The sequence below is a fragment of the Castor canadensis genome, chromosome 9, assembly GCF_047511655.1.
Source record: "Castor canadensis chromosome 9, mCasCan1.hap1v2, whole genome shotgun sequence".
Lineage (NCBI taxonomy): Eukaryota > Metazoa > Chordata > Mammalia > Rodentia > Castoridae > Castor > Castor canadensis.
In genome coordinates, this window is record NC_133394.1 from 38,809,628 (window position 1) to 38,830,612 (window position 20,985).

The 20,985-nt window shown below is 37.1% G+C and overlaps 1 protein-coding gene across 1 annotated transcript in view; it reads left to right on the plus strand.

Moving 5' to 3' along the window:
* Nucleotides 1-458: 458 nt before the first annotated feature.
* Tet2 (tet methylcytosine dioxygenase 2) overlaps nt 459-20,985 on the plus strand; it is a 135,669-nt gene continuing 115,142 nt past the window's right edge. The window contains exon 1 of the mRNA XM_074041475.1: nt 459-539. The gene's annotated coding sequence lies outside the window, so the exon portion shown is untranslated. The remainder of the gene's footprint in view (nt 540-20,985) is intronic.

Here is a 20,985-nt window from a genome sequence, read left to right on the forward strand (position 1 = left end):
CACCAGGACACAATGGGTACAACCAATTTCTTTGTAGCTAAACTCACACATAGATAATGGTTAAAACAGAACTGGAAGTGAGGAGGTTCATTTCTAAGCTGTACATATTCTATTGAAGAACCTCAGATTTGAAGAACAAATCTGATAAACCCAAACCTGGACACTTTATACTTGGCTACAGAAGCTGGGTTTTGAATAACAGACTCTGTCAAAGAGTAGATTAACTGGGCTTCATGCTTACCATCCTCTCCTTCTGCTCAAAAGAAAACTTTGGTGTTAAATAAGACTAGAGTGTTGAATAAACTTTCCCTAGAACTGTATTCTTCCCTGCATTTGCTACCTTTTCTGAGAATGAGCACAGTGAATTGCCCCATGCAAATATCTCTTAGTCAGTCAATCATTAAGCAAAATTTCACATACAAAATGGAGTGGCCAAGATTTTCAGATCACTCTTCCTCAGTAACATGCATTATAAAGGGAAAACACTGGTGTTACAAAGAACAGAATCTTGTGGTTCTGGAGCATTTGAGGTTGGAAAGGTAAGTAATAAACCAAAATATATATATAGACTCTTCCTCAGATTTAATATGACCTTTTGTTTATACCTGCAGCCATCACATTGGTGAAAGATACATGAAATCACCAGCAATGGTCATATCAATAGAGATTTACTCAAAGTAGGACATTTTTTCCAGTTATGAATTGAAAAGGAATTTTTCTCTAATAATTTTTTAAAATTTTAAATGTTTGAGTATTGTGTATATAAATCTGTTTAAAGACATTTGGTGACTTTTCCAAGAATTGAGAGATGTCTAGAAGGTAATAAAGTAGGGGTAACATTGAATGGGAACAAATACTACTTACTTTTAAAGTAAAAAATTACAGAATTTGTTTCAAAATCACACAAAGTCAGTAAAAACTGATTCATTTTTCTCAAAATTATCTTTCCTAAAAGTCTTCAATAAGAAAGCCTATTATTGGATTATGTTACACAGTTATCCCTCATAATAGTGTGACACAGTATTCTTATGTAAATATCTAACTTCTAACCTTTTCTTTGTAATGAAAAGTAAATAATAGTATTTTATACAGATCTAAATTCACAACAGATTGTCAAGGAATTTGATATTGTTGATTAGTTACTTTTCTAGCTATATTTATACCAGTTAGGACAAAGTAATTCTTGTTTCTCTTGGGGAAAGGGGTTTATACTCAGTAAGAATGTGTTTTTGTTTTTTCTGGCACATTACTGGAATTTGTTTGATCATTAATAATTAGTCCAGTCTACCATATATTATAAGAATATCTCCTAGACAGAAAAAATCTTGCTGTGCTTCTGAGGATGCAAAAGAATCATGTCTGGATCGAGCCCATGCTGCAGAACCCCCATATCCACTCATTTCATGGACCCAGATGGCCACTGTAAAGGATGACACGGGTGTACTTGCTTATTGATCCCAGTCACCTTTTAAACATGGAAGGGAGTTCTTTTGATGAGTATCAACATGTCATACTTTAATGCTCCCCTTAACTTCCCATGAGGCTCTTTCCCCCATAGGCATCCCTTTAAAGGCCAGGATTCCATTGTTTTCTGACTATGTGACCAGGGCATGGGTCACTGCCCATAAGGCAGCAAAAACCCAAACACAGGAGCTTTTACCACTGCTCAGTTCTTCAGTATGCAATTCAGCCCATCAAGCTGATTTGCTACTTTCCAATCAACATGTTGTCTACTTACCCTGGAAATGCCATCCACAAAGTAGCTCTTGGGTGGCTAACTGAGAGCTCTTTTTATAGAGTACTGTCCAAGTGTTGTACAGTTTCAGAGCCAGCCCTAAGGGGAAACAGTTCCCTGGCTTGCATCTCCTCCTTGCATTCCCCACGTAATATGATCTTGTATAAACCATTTAAGTTCGCTACTAAGTCCAAAGTCCCAAATAGCTGCTGCTGGGAGGTGCACATAGACTTGTCCCCTAAGCTCTGGTTTAGACTCAAGAGAGAATTTTTCCTTACTAGCAGTCCAGTTTCTATTTTACAATGTGGGGGTTCTAGTAAGAGTAGTGGTTTCCTACTTAGCATTTCCAATTAATATTGCTTGAAGGGAAGATGTACATTCCTTCTGTTTCACAATAATAGAAAAGAGAAACATTTCTCCAGTTAGATATGTTATCTGTCCTCATATACAATCAGGTAAAAGAGACACAACTTCATTGCATAAGCATTTTAATTTCATAATCCTATTAACCCTTAGGTTTTGATATTCTAGTCCTAGGGACTTCTCTTTCCAGCCCCCCAGATCAATTTACAAAATGCTTTTGGTACGCCCAGCAAGGAGTAAAGCCATGAAACCCTAACCTCTATGGCAATCTTTCACCCTGATATCTCAGTTCATCTGCCTCATCATTGCCCCAGGCAATTTCAGATCAGAACATCTCATTGTAATCTGTACCTTCTGACTTTTTGAAATTTCTCCAGATAGGGGTAAATATAGCAAACATGTTTGAAGTCCTTTCATTTGGGCTCCCTTTGTTCTACCTAATCTTGTATAGCAAGTATATCCTCCCCCTTTATTTTTTTTCAGTGCTGGGGATTGAACCCAGCACACTAGGCAAGTACTCTGCCACTAAGCTGTATCTCCAGCCCAGTAGTGCTACATTAAAATTTTTCTTAACCTCATCGATGTCTGTTTTATTCACCTCACTTCTTTCTCTTTTTCTTCTTTCCTTCCTTCCTTTCTTTTCCATCTCTGCCACCTTCCCCTTTCCCCCTTCCTTCCTTCCTTCCTTCATTCCTTTCTTTCTTTCCAAGTGCCCTGGATATTGAATCCAGGACCCAGAAAATCACTCTACCACTAGCTACATCCCAAGCCTCATCTTTTTATTCTTTCTCTTCCTAAACCACATGTTTCCTTGAGTCAGGGCTAGTCTAACAAACTCCACTTCATAGATTCCAAATCTGTTGGGGATTTGAAAACAAAACAAAACAAAAACACAGGCTATTTTTCCTCTACTCTTCCACCACACAGCAACAGAGACTTGTGACTCCAAAAGGATGTGAAAATTTCTCCCCACTAGCAAGCAATTTCACAACATCTTGGTGTCTCTCATTCAATCAAATTCTGACACTCTCTACCTGAAGATAATGTCAGATCTCACAGGCTGTCCCAACAATGTCACCCCGCACACTTTATTATTATTATTATTTATTTATTTATTTTGGCAGTACTGGGGTTTGAACTCAGAGCCTCACACTTGCCAGGCAGGCACTCTACCACTTGAGCCACTCCACCAGTCCCACACATTTTAGATGCTAGTGAAAGCCTCAGGTTATTTTACCTGTGCTTTTGACTCATTAGCTATCCAACAGGATCTCTCCCCAACACACACACCCCTTCAGGTTCCATTAATTTTTGACAGCAGCTCACAGACTTTAAGGAAACAACATTAGCTCGTTTATTTAAAAGGATATTACAAAGGATACAGATAGAATAATGAAACCTGTTAAAAACTGTTTATAATAACAGGGTAAGGGAGATAAGAGTAATTGAAGGGTCGAATTTATCAAAGTACATTATATGCATGTATGGAAACATCACAGTGAAGCCCCTTTGTAGAATTAATACATGCTAATAAAAATGAGAAAAGAAACAAAGAATCAGACGAAGAGATGCATAGGCTGTGGTGTGGGAGAAGGGCATGAGCCTCCATGCGTTCCCTAACACACCACACTCCAGGAATCTTGTGTTCAGATATCCCAAAGCTCCTGTGCTCCATCATAGTATCACAGGGTAAAGTGAATTCTTTTCTGTGCTATGAAGATAGTTTACAGTAGAGGATTTACCTTTATTTATTTTTTATTTTTGGCAGGAGTGGGATTTGAACTCAAGGCTTCATGCTTGCAAAGTGGTGCTCTGTTGCTTGATTCATGCCTCCAGTCCATTTTGCTCTGGTTATTTTGGACATGGAGTCTCGGGAACTATTTGCCTGGGCTGGCCTTGAACCATGATCCTCCCCATTTCTTCCTTCCAAGTACCTAGAATTACAGGTGTGAGCCACCGGTGTCCACCGCATCTCTTTATTTTTAAGTTGCATCAATGTGATTTGGTACCTCTGAGTGAGAGACATTTAGAGGCACTTGTCTGGAAGACACACAGGCCTCTTTATTGCAGCTCAGGACTCATTTTGTCAGATGCTTCCTGCCCTAAAATGAATATAGTTACCTTGGAGGAAACTTTGCTTTAGGTCATAATTTCCCTCTTAGTATTTTTCTTGCATTCTGAAGAAGTGGAATAAACTCTCAGTGGAAAAAAAAAAAGACAGGCCCTCTTTCTTCACAAATATATTAATAGAAGTAAAAAATATAATTCAACAAAATGAAGAGAAGTTTGTAAGTGTAGGATTTTGATGTTTTTGTTTTTCACATTGGCTATTATCTTCTATGGAGGAATTGTCAAATAATTTTTTCTTAAATCTTTTTTTTCTAATTTAAGGTTTTGGAATGAGGAGGCCATACTTAGTGTGTCTTTCCATTTTTTCTTACATTTCCTTTTCACTTGCTCCTCCACAAAATTACAGGAGCACTCAAGAAATAAAATCTAAGCTTCTTATTCTATTTTAAACTTATATTTGCTTAAAGTATAGAATTTCTATTTCAGAAATGCACACTTGAATATTTCTCTCAGTGAAATCTCTATCCCTTGCTGTATATCTTTTTTTGATATAGATTTTGGATTCACAATTACTTCTGCTAATTCAATCATTATTAAAATGCTGGTAGCCAGGCACCAGTGGCTCATGCCTATAATCCTAGCTACTCAGGAGGCAGAGATCAGGAGAATCACAGTTCGAAGCCAGCCCCGGCAAATGTTCACAAGACCCTATCTCAAAATACCCTTCACAAAAAATAGGGCTGGTAAAGTAGCTCAAAGTGAGGGCCCTAAATTCAAGCCCCAGTACCACAAAACAAAAATGCTGGCATACTATAAGCTTATCTTTAAAATACACAGAATTAAATATTTTTGAGTTCTATGTCTTATTAAGAACTGAATTCAAACTCATTTTAAAACAGTAAAAAAACAAGTCACAGAATATTGTCAAGTTTAGTTGTCTTAGAACTAAATTCAAACTAATTTTCTAAATAGTAGCTATTATGAGAAACTCATTATTTATGAACTGCCTAATCAAATTCATATTGTCAAATTTGTGAATTTTGAAACAGCCCTTGTTATTCTTTTACATCTCCCTATTTTTCCCTTTTCCCCCTCTTTTACATAAACACACCAGTGAACTGCACATTATGCTCCTCAGTCTATGTATGTCAGAATTATCTGGGGGAGTGGGGCACCTGGGGCTAGAGGTGAGGCTCAAGCAGTAGAATGCCTGCTTTACAAGTGCAAAGCCCTAAGTTCAAACACCAGTACCACCAAAAAAAGTTAGATATTTTACTTACACTCATTTGCTAAAATGAAAAGAGGAATTTGCTTTTTAACTGTTAATTTATAGAAAATACAGGATGATGGGCTGGGAATGTAGCTCAGTGGCAGAGTATTTGCCGAGACCATGGATTCAATACACCATATCAGCTGGGCGCCAAGTGGCTCATATCTGTAATCCTAGCTGCACAGGAGGCAGAGATCAGGAGGACCATGCTTCAAAGCCAGCCTGTACAAATAGTTTGAGAGAGCCTATCTTGAAAACACCCATCACAAAAAGGGCTGGCAGAGTGGCTTAAGGTGTAGGCCCTGAGTTCAAATCCCAGAACTGAAAAAAAAAAGTAGATATACTGGGCTTGGTTTGATGATGTACACCTGCAATCCCAGTAACTAAGAGTGAATCTGAGATCAGCCTAGGCTACATAGTGAGACCCTGTCTCAACCCCCGCCCCTCAACCCTCCCCCAAAAAAGTATACTCTAAAAAAGAAAAATTTAAAAGACCTGTATACAGCATGCATTTATCTTATCCCCAAAGAGTAGCCCTAAGCAGAGTTACATTTGGTCCCTTTTACAAACCTTGGGGTGCAAATATTGGTATAACTCCATTAGCTGACTGCTTATTCACCTCTATGACTTTTTGGTGGTGGGGGCACAGCACTCAGGGATTCACACTTGCTAGGCAGGTGCTCCTACTGCTCGAGCCACTCCACCAGCTCTCCCCTATGACTTTTTGACAATGAAATGATCAGTTAGTCTTCAAAAAACTCAAATCTGATCACATTTCTCTCCTGAGTAAATTATGACTTGCCATTTCTCCTGGCTTTGACTCTTTCAGTTGAAAAGGACCTAAACCCAACATAAACTAGACTGCCTGAAAAAGTAGCAAGGTGTGTGTGGAGGCAGAGGAGAAGGTGTTGACTAACATAAAGAAAATGCATGTCTCTGTCTCATTCTGTAGATCTCTCAATTCCCATTTGCTCTATTTTAGCTCTATCAGGTTCTTCATTCGTGATAGATGCTAGAAACGCATGGCTTACATTTCACTTCAGCAACATCTCAATGGAAAGAATATGCCTCCTCCCCAGCCCCATATCTGAGTCTCACTGCCTTTGATTTAACTGGCCTGGATATGGGATGTGTTTCCGATGGTCAGAATCCATCACTAAGGTCAAAGGAATTCAAAGTTCTGACTGGCAAGGTCTCCATCAATGTTGAGCTTTTTTTTGGGGGGAGGGGGTTGTACTGGGGCTTTAACTCAGGGCCTACACCTTGAGTGTAACCCTTTTTTGTGTGATGGGTTTTTTCAAGATAGGGTCTAGGGAACTATTTCCCCAGGTTGGCTTTGAACCACGATCCTCTTGATCTCTGCCTCCTGAGTAGATAGGATTACAGGAGTGACCCACCAGTGCCTGTCAAAGTTGAGCTTGTGAAGGTAGAAAGTGCAGTCAGATCCACAGTTACAGATAATAAAAGTGGGTGAGAAATAGTTCCTCTGGAAAAGTGAGGAAGTGAAGTTAGGAGAAACAGTCTGGATAGGCCAAAACACAGAAAGTCAAACAACTTTATTACCCTTGCCTCTTAGCCTCACAGCATCACATATCTTTTTCTAAAACTAAACATTTAAAAAAAAAGACCAAGCTAGGCTGGCAGAGTGGCTCAAGTGGTAGAGTGCCTGCCTACCAAATGTGAGTCCCTGAGTTCAAACCCTAGTACCAAAAAAAAAAAAAATCCAAAAACCTGGGTCCAGACTCTTGTTTTGTTGGATTTTGTTTTATTTTGTTTGCTTGATTGGTTGTTTTGGGGGGTTTGTTTGTTTGTTTGTGTTGCTTGTTTTGGTTTGAGATAGGGTCTTACAATGTGGCCTATGCTGGCATGGAACCCTTGGATTCAAGTGATGCTCTTGCTTCATCCTCCCAAGTACCTGACATTACAGGCCTTTGACACCACACTTGGTTCCCAGACTATTTATCTGTTTTTGCAGTACTGGGGCTTGAACTCGGGGCCTACACCTTAAGCCACTTCACCAGCCCTATTTTCGTGAAGGGTGTTTCAAGATAGGGTCTCTCAGAACTATTTGACCAGACTGGCTTCAAACCTCAATTCTCCTGATCTCTGCCTCCTGAATAGCTAGGATTACAGGCATGAGCCACTGGCATCCAGCTTCCCAGATTCTTCTTAAAGTACATTCCTCATGGTTCAGAAACATATTGTAAGATGATACATTTAGCCAACTCCAATAAACATAGTATTTATGAAAAAATAAAAAACAAAATAATCACCATCAAAATTAATACGTGAAAAAGGGGAAATGGGAGGTGGCATTAGAGGGCCATCATTCTTCAGTATATACACTGTTTTGCTGAACAAGAGGAGCAATGACCTCTTGTCCTGGCTTTGGAGTGAATGTCATGATCAGTCCTTGTTTGTGCTCTTGGATCTCTTTTATGGGATGGTTTCCCTTATTGCTAATTCTTTATGGCTACAACCGAGAAAGGAACTGGGGAGTGTTTATTTCCTAGTTCTCAAACTCTATGGATGATAATGTTTCTGTTGGTACAGATTTAGGATGCTGACTCAGTATTGCTGTGGGAGTTGAGCAATCATAGCACTCAGTTTATTGGTGTTTGGGTTTCTCTGAAAATTCAAGTTCCTAAAAGTTTAGTAAGCTCTACAGTCTATTTGTTGAGTTAGCAACAAGAGCATTAGTGTGGAGTCCTAATCCTTGAGTCTAGATTCTTAACTTGCTGTTTCTGTCTTCTAACAACTGAATTTGATGTTCTGTCTATCCAGTTAAGTAGTTTCTATTTTAACTTCTGATTTTATTCTACCTTGCCCACCTTTTATAGAACTAGATTTAAATGGTAACAGTGCACTTGAACTTTCAAGCTCCCAAAATTAAAATTGTTTCTGATTTTTGGCTGGTTGCCAATCAGGACAAGGGCTTAAGGCTACTCAGTGTTTCTATCCTTGACCAACAAGTCAACTTTAAATGCAGCTGTTCCTTTCATATCGGGTCTCACAAAACTTCACAAGTATGAGCCAATACATTCCTGATCTTTTTTCAAACACATCCTGTAATCTCCAGCCTCAGGAGGCAGATGGTCTGGGTCTCAAGATACCATATTTAGCAGTTTAATGAGCTGATATGTCAATTTCTCATGTAAAGAAAGAGAGGTCTTCATTGCCTCTTTCCTACTTGGGTTCAGCCAATTCCTCATTTTAGGATTAATTACTTAACATACTTCAGATTTTTATAATTTAAAGACATAAAGAAGGAATTTTTCAGAGTGAAATGACTTAAATAAATGTCAAACAGACTTGCTTGGCAAGAGGGATCTGCTCATTCACAAAACTGAAGTTATGGAGTAGATCTACTTGGTGATGTCAATTGGACTTCCTTCTGCTCCATTTCCTCTGTGTTGGCTATAACTTCAAAAAAGACATTTCCCTTACGAGAATTGAACTTTTTCCTATCTAGTTGCCAAAACTTTAGGTAGAAATTCCGTGCCTAAGCAACCCCAAGAAAGACAATACTTTTCCTTAACAATGTAACAGAAATGCCCAGAATTAACCTTATTGTTTTTTTCAACCTGGCTTGGGTTGTAGGTTTCCCTCTTTTCCCCCCACATTTCTGATCATTTATTTATTTTATTTTATTAAGTTGAATTTTTTTAGGTATAAAATTTATTTTTATAAATATTTTTATTAGGATATATTCATTACATGGGGGATTCATAGTGACAATTCTGATTAGGCTTATGTTGTACATTAGTTACATCATCCCCATCATCTCTCAATAATTCCTGTCAGGAGTGGAGGATGTTAGTCTCTGATTGGCCAATGCTGGGTTAATTATGCCCAGCCTTCAAGCTGAAGGTAGAGCTAACTCCACCTGAGCCTTGTAGTTAGAATATTGGATTTCCAAGGATAAATCTTAATGTTCTTTGTTGGCAAAAGAGGGAATCGAATACATATTGTGTCTTACAAGACCCTATGTAATCTGGCCCTTGTCTATCTTACAAGCCTCATTTAATTTCAGTTTACTAATCTTTGGGACTTCAGCCATATTGGCATTATGTCATGTCCCTTTTTTGGTTTTGGACATTCCTATATGCAATTTTATATAACATGAAAAAGGCTCCTTTTGTCACATCCTGTTTGATTGACCTATGTCTACTTATTTTTCAAAGGTCTCATCAATTATCACTTTCAAGCAGTTCATAAACTGAGTTGTATCCTTCCTTCCACATTCCCTGACACCTCTAAACTTCTTTTTAGCTCTTATCATAAATCATTGAGTTTTAATTGAATATTTAGTTTTTGTTCAAAAATATCTGTAGATGGCTGGGGCATGGCTCAAGTGGTAGATTACCAGCCTAGCAAGCACAAAACCCTGAGTATAAACACCAGTACCATCAAAAAAAATCTGTAGAAATTAAAATTTTTTGTTGAATAAATGAATGAAGTGCTTTAGAAATGGGTGCACTGAATGACTATATCATGTTGGAGATGATGATTTAATTGCTCTCTTTGTTTCTAGATCTAGTTTTCCTTCAATTCTCTTGTACACCAGTACCAATCTCTCCTTAAATTGGTTGTTCATTATTGTCTAATCGAGAAGACATTTTTGATGTATAACAAGCAGCACTATTAGGGAGATTTGGAGCAAAATTAATTTTCAATTAGATATTCCTGAAGGATAGATCATGCTACTCAATGCAAAGTGTTCATTTTCTGTCATACATAAGCCTACACACAGTGGTACTTCATCCATTTACTTAATAGTTCTTTGATTATGGGAATTTCTTTATTCTCTCTGAGTCTTTACTTATCTGTTCCGTGAAAATTAAAATGTCTACCTTGCAAGATTCTTATGAGAATGTAAAAGGAATTTGAACTTTGTGCCTAGCACAAACTAGACAAGCAGTATTTTTATAATTATTCTTAGAGCACTATAGTAAAAAGCCCAATATAAACCACAGCCATTACTGCATATCACCTTGTTGGAAACTTTTGCCACTTTAAGATGGGCAGATAGGAGGGGGCAAACACAGGGAAAAGAACTCTGTTAGCCTCTGTCAGTAACTGTGTGCTGTACAGTACACACTAATACCAGAGAATTATATGGTAAAAATTCCCTCTGTTCTCGGAATTGAATCCACACCATTATCTGAACCATAAAAGAGCAAGAAAAACTTTACACTAAGCAAAGGAACCCTACTTCTTTACCCTCTACTCCAGCTTATCAGAAGTTTTGTTGATTTTGTTTTTCAGTGCTGGGGATCAAACCCAGGGCCTGGAGTATGCCAGACAAACACTCTACCTACCTTTGAGGCACATCTCCAGCCCAGACACTCCACATTTCTGGAACTTTATTCAATAGTATTTTTTTCTTCCCTTAAATCACCCACCTCAATCTGCTCTCTCCCATCAGCATTAAAAGTTGCTCAAGTTTTACTTATCTTTAAAAAAAATCCCTTCCTCAATCCCATACCCCTTTAAATAATCTGCTATCTTCCTCCTCCTCTCTTTAGCAAGCCTTCTTAAAATAGTTATCTCCATCCACTATCTTCATATCCTCACTTCCTGTTTGGCCACAAACTCAGGCAATCTGGCTTCTGTAACCACTGCTCTTCTAATTGAAACTCACTTTGTCAAATTTGGCAATGAATGCCGACTGTATATCCAAAGATGCTTCTCGTTGCTGTTTCTGGTGACAGATCGGCAGTAAGTGGGTCTGCTAACCAGGTTATGTATGCCATCATGCAGCTTTTCCTTTTCCTGGCTCCCACAACATCCCAACACCCCACACTGCTGGCTTCCTTTTTGGGGATGTTCTTCTTTCCCTTAAACCTCTCTGCTTCTCTCCTGAGTTTCATTTTCCCTTCACTTGGTGCATGAGGCTACCTTCCTTACATGTCTTCTTTATCCTGATGACTCACAAATGTAAACTCTGGTCTAAATCTTTTTTCTGAGTTTTTGCTCAGAAACTACCAGTGGACATGTCCAAGTGGATGTCTCTCAGTTACCTCAAATTTAATCTGTTCATCACTGAGTTTTTCCTCCCACACTCCTCAAAACTCTGACTCCCAACTTTTCTTTCCTTATTATTTCTTGTTATCTCTAGTGAAGTCACCAATTCCAGTGGCCAGGTTAGAAATATTGGCAGTATCCTAAACTCTGTCCCTGCCTCACTTTGCACCTGGCTTGTTGCTCTGCTCCATTTTTTCTACATCTCCAGACCACTCTAATTTTTACCCAGGTGATTGTCACTATTTCCTCATGGGTACTGTAGCTCCTGCTATTATGTTTTCTCAATCCATTCTCCCCACTGCAACTACAGAGATATTTCCAAAGTCCAAATCTGATCATTTTTGTCTCTTCTATTGTCCAGTACACATCAGCCATTTTTATGGCTTGTACTCAAGTTCCTTACCATGATTACATTAAACCTCATAACCTGACCCCTGTGAACTTCTGCATCCTGGTAGTGTGATCTCTCTCTCTCTCTCTCTCTCTCTCTCTCTCTCTCTCTCTCTCTCTCTCTCTCTCTCCCTCTCTCTCTCTCTCTCTGACTTTCTATGCAAATGTACTTTGAAATTTTATTTCTGCAAATATGTCCTGTTCTCATATGCCTGTTATACATATTGTCTTTTCCCTCCAGCAAGCATTCTTCTCTGACTTCCTATTTGACCTGAATAATTCTTTTAAATCCATTAGGTCTCAGTTTAGACATCATTTCCATGCACAGTTTTCTCTGAGACTGCAAGTATGTGTTAACCACCATTCCTTTTGCATGCAGCACACTTTTCTTCACACAACTTATGTCTTGTAATTACCCATTTACGTGTCTGTTTTCCACTTACTTATATGATCTGTGAAGGCAGAAGGACACAGCTTATTCACTATTATATCCCTAAATGAGAGAATGAATGAGGAAGAAGTATATTAATGTGAGAGTACTATGTGAGCTATTACCACATAAATTTAATTTTAAGTATAAAATAAGGCTGAGAAAACAGAGCACGGGAAATGCCACCTCTAATGTGAAACAAAAAGGAAGAACAGACATGTCATTCTTATAACACCCTTGTGAGAGATGTTATATAATGGTATTTCCATCCATTCCAGATTCTTCTGTGCTGTGAGACTTTCTGCAGACCCCCTCATGAGGATGTAGTTCACTCTGCTTCTAGTCATGCACTGATTACACAGCCTCTCACAAATGGGGAGATTGAAACAACCATGACACATCAGTTTCTCAGTGCATCACCATAAACTATGATAAATGAAAAATTCAGAATTGAACAACCACTTATGCAGTGGAAAATGGTACTAACTGTATTTCATTTCTAATTTTTTAAAAAAATATTTCTGCAGGGCTTTGATTAGGTTAGTTTTCATTAAGCTCCCTCCTCCTCCTTCCAATCCATGGCATATACTTTTCAGGAGCAAAATATTTCAAAAGGTCCCAACTAAAAAGTGGGACTTGTAATCATTTTCCTTGTCAAAGCTATGTTGTTATTCTTTGGTAGTTGCAATAAGGATTGAATTCAGGACCTCATGAATGCTAAGTACATCTCCCACCCCAAAGCTATGCTTTAGAATCTTACAAATGATTACCAAACTCCTCACTTTTCACATGAGATATCATCCACGAAGGTCTAAATATCCAAGGTAAAAATTTGTGCTACCAAGTAAAATAATTGTGTGTGTGTGTGTGTGTGTGTATGTGACTAGGGTTTTAACTCAGGACTTCACACTTGCAAAGCAGGTGCTCTACTGCTTGAGCCAAATCTCCAGTCCATTTTGCCTTTGGTTGTTTTGAAAATGGGGTCTCACAAACCATTTGCCTGGAATGGCCTCAAACCATGATCCTCCCAAACTCATCCTTCCAAGTAGGCAGAATTATAGGCATGAGCCATGAGCCACTGGAACCTGGCTGCTATTGCTATTCTATAATAAATTCATTCTACATTTGCTTTTTTTCCTAAGAATATAGAGTATGTAAGAAAATGTTATTTCTTGATATGTAGCCTGGTTAGAGAGCATTATTTACCAGAATTGTATGAAATAAGTTTTTTCATAAAAAAAATTTAGAGCAAAACATTTCACTTATTCCAGATTGTATACATGAAGTTTCATTCTGAGTTTTGATTTCATTAAAAAAAATGTGAATTTGAAATTACTGAATCTCCCCAACCTTAGTCAATAAAGGGTATTATTTCAATAATTTCAAGTACTATTTTTTAAAAATTGTTTTCTTTTTTTAAAAATGTGAGTCTGCCTTCTTACAAACAGATGCTATACCACTGGGGTTACAACTCTAGTCCTAACTAAATATATATATATATATATATAATATATATATTTATATATATATATATATTTGGTTGTACTGGGGCTTAAACTCAGCCTCACACTTTCTAGGCAGCCACTCTACCACTTGAGCCATTCTGCCAGCCCAAAAGTCTGCCTTCTTGTTCAATAATTTGGTTTCATCAAATGTACACATGCATAGTTCTCTCTCTCTCTCTCTGTCTCTCTCTCTGTGTCTCTGTCTCTATCTCTCTCTCTCCCTCTCTCTCGCTCTCATGTGTAAGTGTGTCTGTCTGTCCGACTTTCTGTCTTTCTACCCTCTCCTTCACCAAAATACCTTTCTCTGTGAACTGAGAGAGAGAGCAAGAAAGAATTCCAAAACTTTATCTTTCATGCCTTTGAGTAACTTACTCTTCTTATTAGAAATGCTTTCAGCGAATAGACTGACTTTCACCTCATATTTAGGGTGAACAGAATTTCTACTATGGTGGATGAACCACTTTAGAGAGAAAGAATACATTAAGGGCTGAGGTATATTTAATTCAGTGGTTGACAGCTTGTTTAACATGCAGGAGGCTCTGGGTTTGATCTTCAGAAAATGCTACTAGTGGTAGTACTTGTAGTACTACTGCCATGACTACACTAAGCATACTTTTCCTAAACATTTTCAGTACTGCAGCATTCTCCTCTGTGTGATTATAGGCAAGGAGTATCAGCACAAGATACAATGTCACAAGCTGATGAGAGCTTCATTTCCACAGTCAGAAAGGAATTAAAGTTGGCTTATTTGTTTCCATTCAGTTTATAGAAAGAATACTAAAGAAGATTTGACTCTGAAAACACTTAATATCTGCTGGGCAATCCTAAACAAGTTACTTAATCTTTCTGGCATATCCCTGCATGTTTTAAATATATGTTCCGTTACGGAACAAAGCAAAATTCGGTAAGATAACGGTTATACTAGTTTATTTATCTTAAAGATTGCTGTAGGGATAAGAGTGTAGCTCAGTGGTAGAGCACTTGTCCAGTACATTTTAAAAAAAAGGAAAGTTTTTGGTTAGGTTGTTAGATGTGGAGTCTAGACCACAATCCTGAGCACTGTCACTTATAGCAAACTTTCACATTTCCAATAAGCATACTTTTATTAGTTTCTTTTTCTAAATTTGTGTGTGTGTGTTGGTGCTGGGAAGGGAAACCAAGGTCTCAGTAGGCCACTATTCTATACCCCCAGCCCTTTAATTTTTTTAGTATCTGTTTTTGAGTTCACACTTCCTTTAAATTTAACAGCCATTCTTACCCATCAAAATTGTCTTTATTCATTCTGGATTTTAACCTACAGAAAATCTTCTAGTTCTTTAATCTACAGAAAATCTTACAGTGAAGATTAATATTTTAAAGGGTCCTTCATTAAAATATATCATCATCACCCCTAGAACCTGTGTGCACCTGAAACCAACTCATGCTAAACTCGCTCTTCTCAAGTCCTTACTTCCTGGCATCTCCCTACTCAGTCTAAGACTTGGAGCCCAGAAGACTTCACAGAAAGAAAGTTAGGGACCTTCAATAAAATGCTTCTTTGGGATTGGTTTTTAATGTTCTAATTTAATGTGTACATGTGTTTTTTTTTCACCTTTGACCCTAGCCTTTCTCTTGAGAACCTCTGGTTTGTGGTCACTGCTTGGGTATAATTTAGTCTTTTGACATTGTGAAATGAAAGACAATTGCCTGGCAATCAACTGGTGTTTAATTTAGGAGCATGCCTAATTACTGACAGATCAAGGAGGGTTTCTGCCAAATAGTAATAATATTGTACTGTGCAGTATAAAAGGAGAAAACAAATTAAACAAAGGTTGGTAGTGTGCTACTTGGCCTCTCATGCTTTCATGGACTCTGAATTGGCATTGCGTAAGATTTCATTACGTTTATACACACACCTCCAGAAAATAAAAAACACACTTTAGACGATTTGAAGAAAATTGGATATCAAACAATAGCTACCTTACCTCCTTTTAATTTTTTCTTTCTTTTCTACCTGTAGGGAAGGAAATAATTTAGCTCACAGGGTTCTTTCCAGAAGGTAAGATGATGGAAGGCATATAATATACTCATGCACTATTACGTGACCATTATTTTAGAAAAATTTACACTCAATTTATGTAATTGCCAGGATTGCAGGAATGGTTTAAAATTTTTAGGAAATTTTGACAAAATTCAGTCAGTAGAATTTTCACATGAGAACAAAAGCTCCCAAATAGTCTTCATAAATTGGACTCCAGCAACTTCCAAAACTCCTTTTTATCCACTGCTTCAGTGGATAAGAGCCATTCATTAGCTGCTAATTATTTATCTCTTCCTTGAAGATTTTTTTTTTTTTTTTTTTTGCCATCAAAAGAATTCAAAAGGATTTACTCAACCTGAAAAACCAAAAGAGAGTCACAGGCAGCTTTGGTGGATCTATGTCAAAAGTATGAGGGCTCCACCACACTGTAGAGAGTTACACTATATTTTGCCCTTTCTCATGGATGGTTTGTAAATAATATTGTATAATATTAATTATTAAGAATAAGTATGATCAATAAATGCTCTTACTGCATTTTTACACAGTAAGCTATCCCAGTGATTTGTAAACTAAAGTTAGACTCCAAAATATCATCTGCAAATATTTTGTAGATTTTTTTTTTCTTGGTGGCACTGGGTTTGAACTCAGGGCCTCATGCTTGCTATGCAGGCACTCTTACCACTTAAGCCATTCCACCAGCCCCCATCTGCAAATATTTCAGAAGGTATTGTTACTCTAACCCTATCCCAGGCCTTATTATTGAGAATCTCCATAAGACTCCAGATGCTGGAGGAAGGGAACCTAGTTATGCAGGGTTTTTCCAAAGCTCCTTAGCTGATTCTGTTTCACTTTCCCGGTTAATTGGTGCTAAACCATTCTGAGAACACTGTCCCCCAAAGATCTATCCCCTATTAACAATTTCAATAGATGGCGCTCTGTCCGCCTGCTGAGTTCCTTGCTTGGCCTAATAATGACCCCTAAATCATTAATAAAAGTCAGAAGTCTGTAAAAGGTCCAGTTCTGTTTTTTTCAGCCATTACTAAAGTGTCAGTGACCAAAATGAAGCTTAATCCCTTTGTGACTTTTGGTCAAAGAAGGAACCATCAAAAACATTTTAATATACCTTCTGATATTCCTAGGAAGATTATATGTCTCCCCCTCTTCCCCAAATTGCTGACATACAAGTACAATGTTCAATCTGCCTGTCAGAAAGGATGAAGAAGCTGGACAGGATATGGTGGTTCAAACCTGTAATCCCAGGATGCAAGAGGCTGAGGCAGAAGGGTTGTGAGTTCAAGGCAAGCCTGGTCCACACAGTGAGACCCTATGTTAGAAAAAATAAGAAAGGGGGGAGAGAACAGGAGAGAGAAAAGAAGGCAAGGATGGAGGGAAGGAGGAAGGAAGGGGGGAAGGGAGGGATGAAAATGTTCAGACTGTGGATGACACTATAAAGGTCAGCAAATTAGCAAGGTAGTCCAGGGTTACAGAAAGATATGCCATCTACATTGAAAGGGCACACCAGGGAAAGTTTAATAACACAATTGTCTATGTGGATAGTAACCCTAGCAAGGTGGTTATTGCTAGTCTAAAACTGGACAATGACTACAAAAGATCCTTGAAGAGACAGTCAAGTTTACCTAAGTTAGGAAAAGAAAAGGGCAAGCATAAGGAAGAAACAATTGAGATGATGAAAGCATAGAATAATCTTATATACAAGTTTCATTAAAAATTTAGAAAAAGATGCAATTCACTTTCACCACACTGATAGTGAAAACATGTATTAGCACTTACCTTTGCATATAATTTGTTAGTGGAGTAAGACATGGTAAAGTGGTTTGGAGGGAGGGTTGTTGTATTCCATTCTTTTATTATATAATGTGATCACTGTATCAAGTCTTCCAGAGTTCTAGCATGCCAACTTCTTAGCACAAAACTGGAAAATTAAGAAACAGGATAGAAAACAAATGATTTAGACAGAAGAGAGAGAGAGAGAGAGAGAGAGAGAGTGTTTGTAAAGATAAATAAACTTACATATATGCATATATGTGTGTGTGTGTATAGTTAGAGATAGATGATAGATGATAGATAGATAGGCAGATAGGTAGATAGATATGAAAGAAATTAGGGAATACTGATGCTATTGCTAAAAAGACATTCTAATTGTGTGAAAAACTATCATGGGGGCACACATGGATGTCTATAGCTGCTAAACTAGGAGACAACACAGAGAAGTCTGAAAGAACAAAAGCTGTAGAGTCAGACAAACCTAGATTCAGACAATTGCTCCAGTTCCTTAATTTCAACCCTATTGCTAAACCATGAATTCTCAACAAGATATTACCTACCTTACCCAGTTGTAAAAAGCATTAAATTAAAAGAATAATGAATGTAAAACAATTACTTCAATACTTGGTGCCTAACCAGTTTTTCACAAACAAAATTATCTTTGGAGTGCTGAGAAAAATGCAGATGCAGAGACTTTTTTTAGTAGCAAAGGATAATAAAAACTCTGAGTTTTGAAGAGACGATTCCTATCTCATCTAATACTAAATAGTGAGAAAATTTTAGAGAAAAATAAACATAAAAAAATATAAAGTTGTCTTTGTGAAAAAAAAAAAAGCTGAACTTTGATCCACAAAACTTGTATTTGAGAAGTACTCTTCTCATTACAGGCTGTATGACCTTGAGTAAGCAATCTCATTCTTCATCCTTACATGATAGCAATTACATATTAAATGTCATTTTATCATGTCATATGATTTTGAATATGAAATTATAATGGTGTACATAAATGCTCTGACAACTAAAAAGTCCTATATAAATATAAAATAGTGCTGATATAATTACTAATAGTTAAAAAATTTGTTCACTACTGAAATTCATAATTAAAGTTGAAAAGTTAGTCTCTCTCAAAGTGAGATATTAAGTGAATGACAAATTTGAATTTGCATAAAAAGAATGGTTAGTGGATTGTGAAATCAAAATATGAGGAGAAAATATGTTCCCCAAATTGTGGGAGATTCATATTAGCAAATTTTCAGTACTTCTGGAGGAGTTTCAATGATGTTTGTCCTACTAATGATCATATTATTCTCTTTATAATGCCTTTGGCAACACTCTAACAGGGTTAGACTTTTGAGTTTCATCTGGTATTTCACTTTTCCCCCACTAAGTTAGCATACATATATGATATGCTAATTTACATACACTGAGTTTAGTAACTTAGAATTATATCACTTATATCTGTTTCTTACATTTAAAAAGTTTTTAAAAAATTATATAAAGAGAAATTACCACAGTCAAATTAGGTCAGGAAAAAGTAAGTATAAATAATATTAAGAAAAGAGATTATCAAGGCTCATTATGACTATTATGTTGTGGGCAACAATAGCTAGTATCGATAATAATTCATATCCATAAACTAAAGAGGTATTTCTAAATGTTTCATTTATTGGAGGTTCTTTAAATTAGCATTCCATCTATACTAATTTAAATATGTACTTTAAATAAATAAATAGATATATACTTCTATGATGTACAGCAATGTCATCAAACAAAGCAGCAAGAAAGTATCTTCACAGTAATGAATGCTGTGATGTTTGAAGGTAAATTGTCCTTTAAGTATGCAGGGAATCTTTATCATATTATACTTCAGAATTATTTCCAGAGATGGGAAACAACAAGCTATGATTTAATGCTTTTGTTAAGCTACAGTAATCCTTTCAAAGCAGTATGTAACACAGTTATTTCTGTTATAGACAAAATTAGGTTCTTCAAGAAAATGTCCTATTCTGCAGGTTGTGAGGAAATTTAAGAATGTGCCTGTTTTTGTTGTTGATATAATGCAAGAAATTGCATTGTAAAGCAAACTTGTTGTCAGTTCCTTAATGGACAGCAAACAGCAGACAGGAAGCTGCCTCCACACTAAGAAGCATAGTGACTGTGCAACTCAGTCAGACAGCAGGTGCTCAGGCCAATCAAGTCAATTTTGTAACACAGAATAGCATGTCATGGAGCTTGTTCTAGTAGTCTTCTCTCTCTTTCTCTCTCTCTTTCTCTCTCTTAAGAAAGCAAGGATTCCTCTGTATGGAAACAGTGCTCCTATGTCCAGTTTGAGAAAAAATGATAAGGAATTTAATAACAATTAACTTTTGTTGAAGCAGAAAATTATTTTTTAAAAATAAGTTATCCATACCTACAAGAGAAAGATTCTCAAGAATGCATACAATTAATAAAAGCTGGTTCTGAATTACTCACACAAATATGCACTAATGTCCAGTAAGCAGCAATTATGCACACTAGATCCTTTCATTCCCAAAATAGGAACCAAAAAAAGCTTTTCTTTTTAAAATCAACAAAATAAAATCTGACACTTATTTTACACTTGGAGGATTTTACTTCCTTTTGCTGATGAAAAGCCATGGTAACCAACAAGAGTAATCTATTTTCTTTTGAATTAGTAAATATCATGGTGGTTAAGGGTAGGGTGGGAAGCAGAGAAAGGAGCTGGCAAGAAAATGTTCAGGGCCTGTTGCAAAACCAGCTGCAAGCCAAGTATGACTCCAGATAGACAAGAGCCACCTGCTACAACAGAGAGTTCCTAAAAGATGAGCTGAGGAGATGACCTGAAAGATCTTTTCCCAATTATAGATTAACTAAAGGAACATGCAGATATTTATATCAAATGCATGGAATATGACATTTCCATATATTATTAAGCATAGAAAGACATATAATTACTTATATGGTCCTATAATCAGTCAAGAAAAACTCCTGGAAGTAGATGGCTTACTACTGAGCATAAAAGAACTATATAAATAACTTCATGGACACTTACCTGCAGCCTTACACAACAGCCCTCCATTCTGCAGTGTTTAAAAGATGAAGAAATTGATACAGAGAGTTAACTAACCTGCTGAAGGTCTCACAGTAAGAGATGCAGTCCGGATTTACTCAGGTCTGTCTACCTTCAAAGACCAAGCTTTCAACAACTCTGTAATTCTGTACACTATAGAAATGTGCATTGTGGCTTTTGAGGACTTTACTTCCTGGAGTTGAAAAAACAAATCACAAGGAATCTTCCTAACAGCTTAGGTTTTAAAGTGCATTAATAAGGATTAGGGATGGAGAGGAGAGGCTCACATGGCACACGGAAGAGGGCTTGCCTAAAATGCT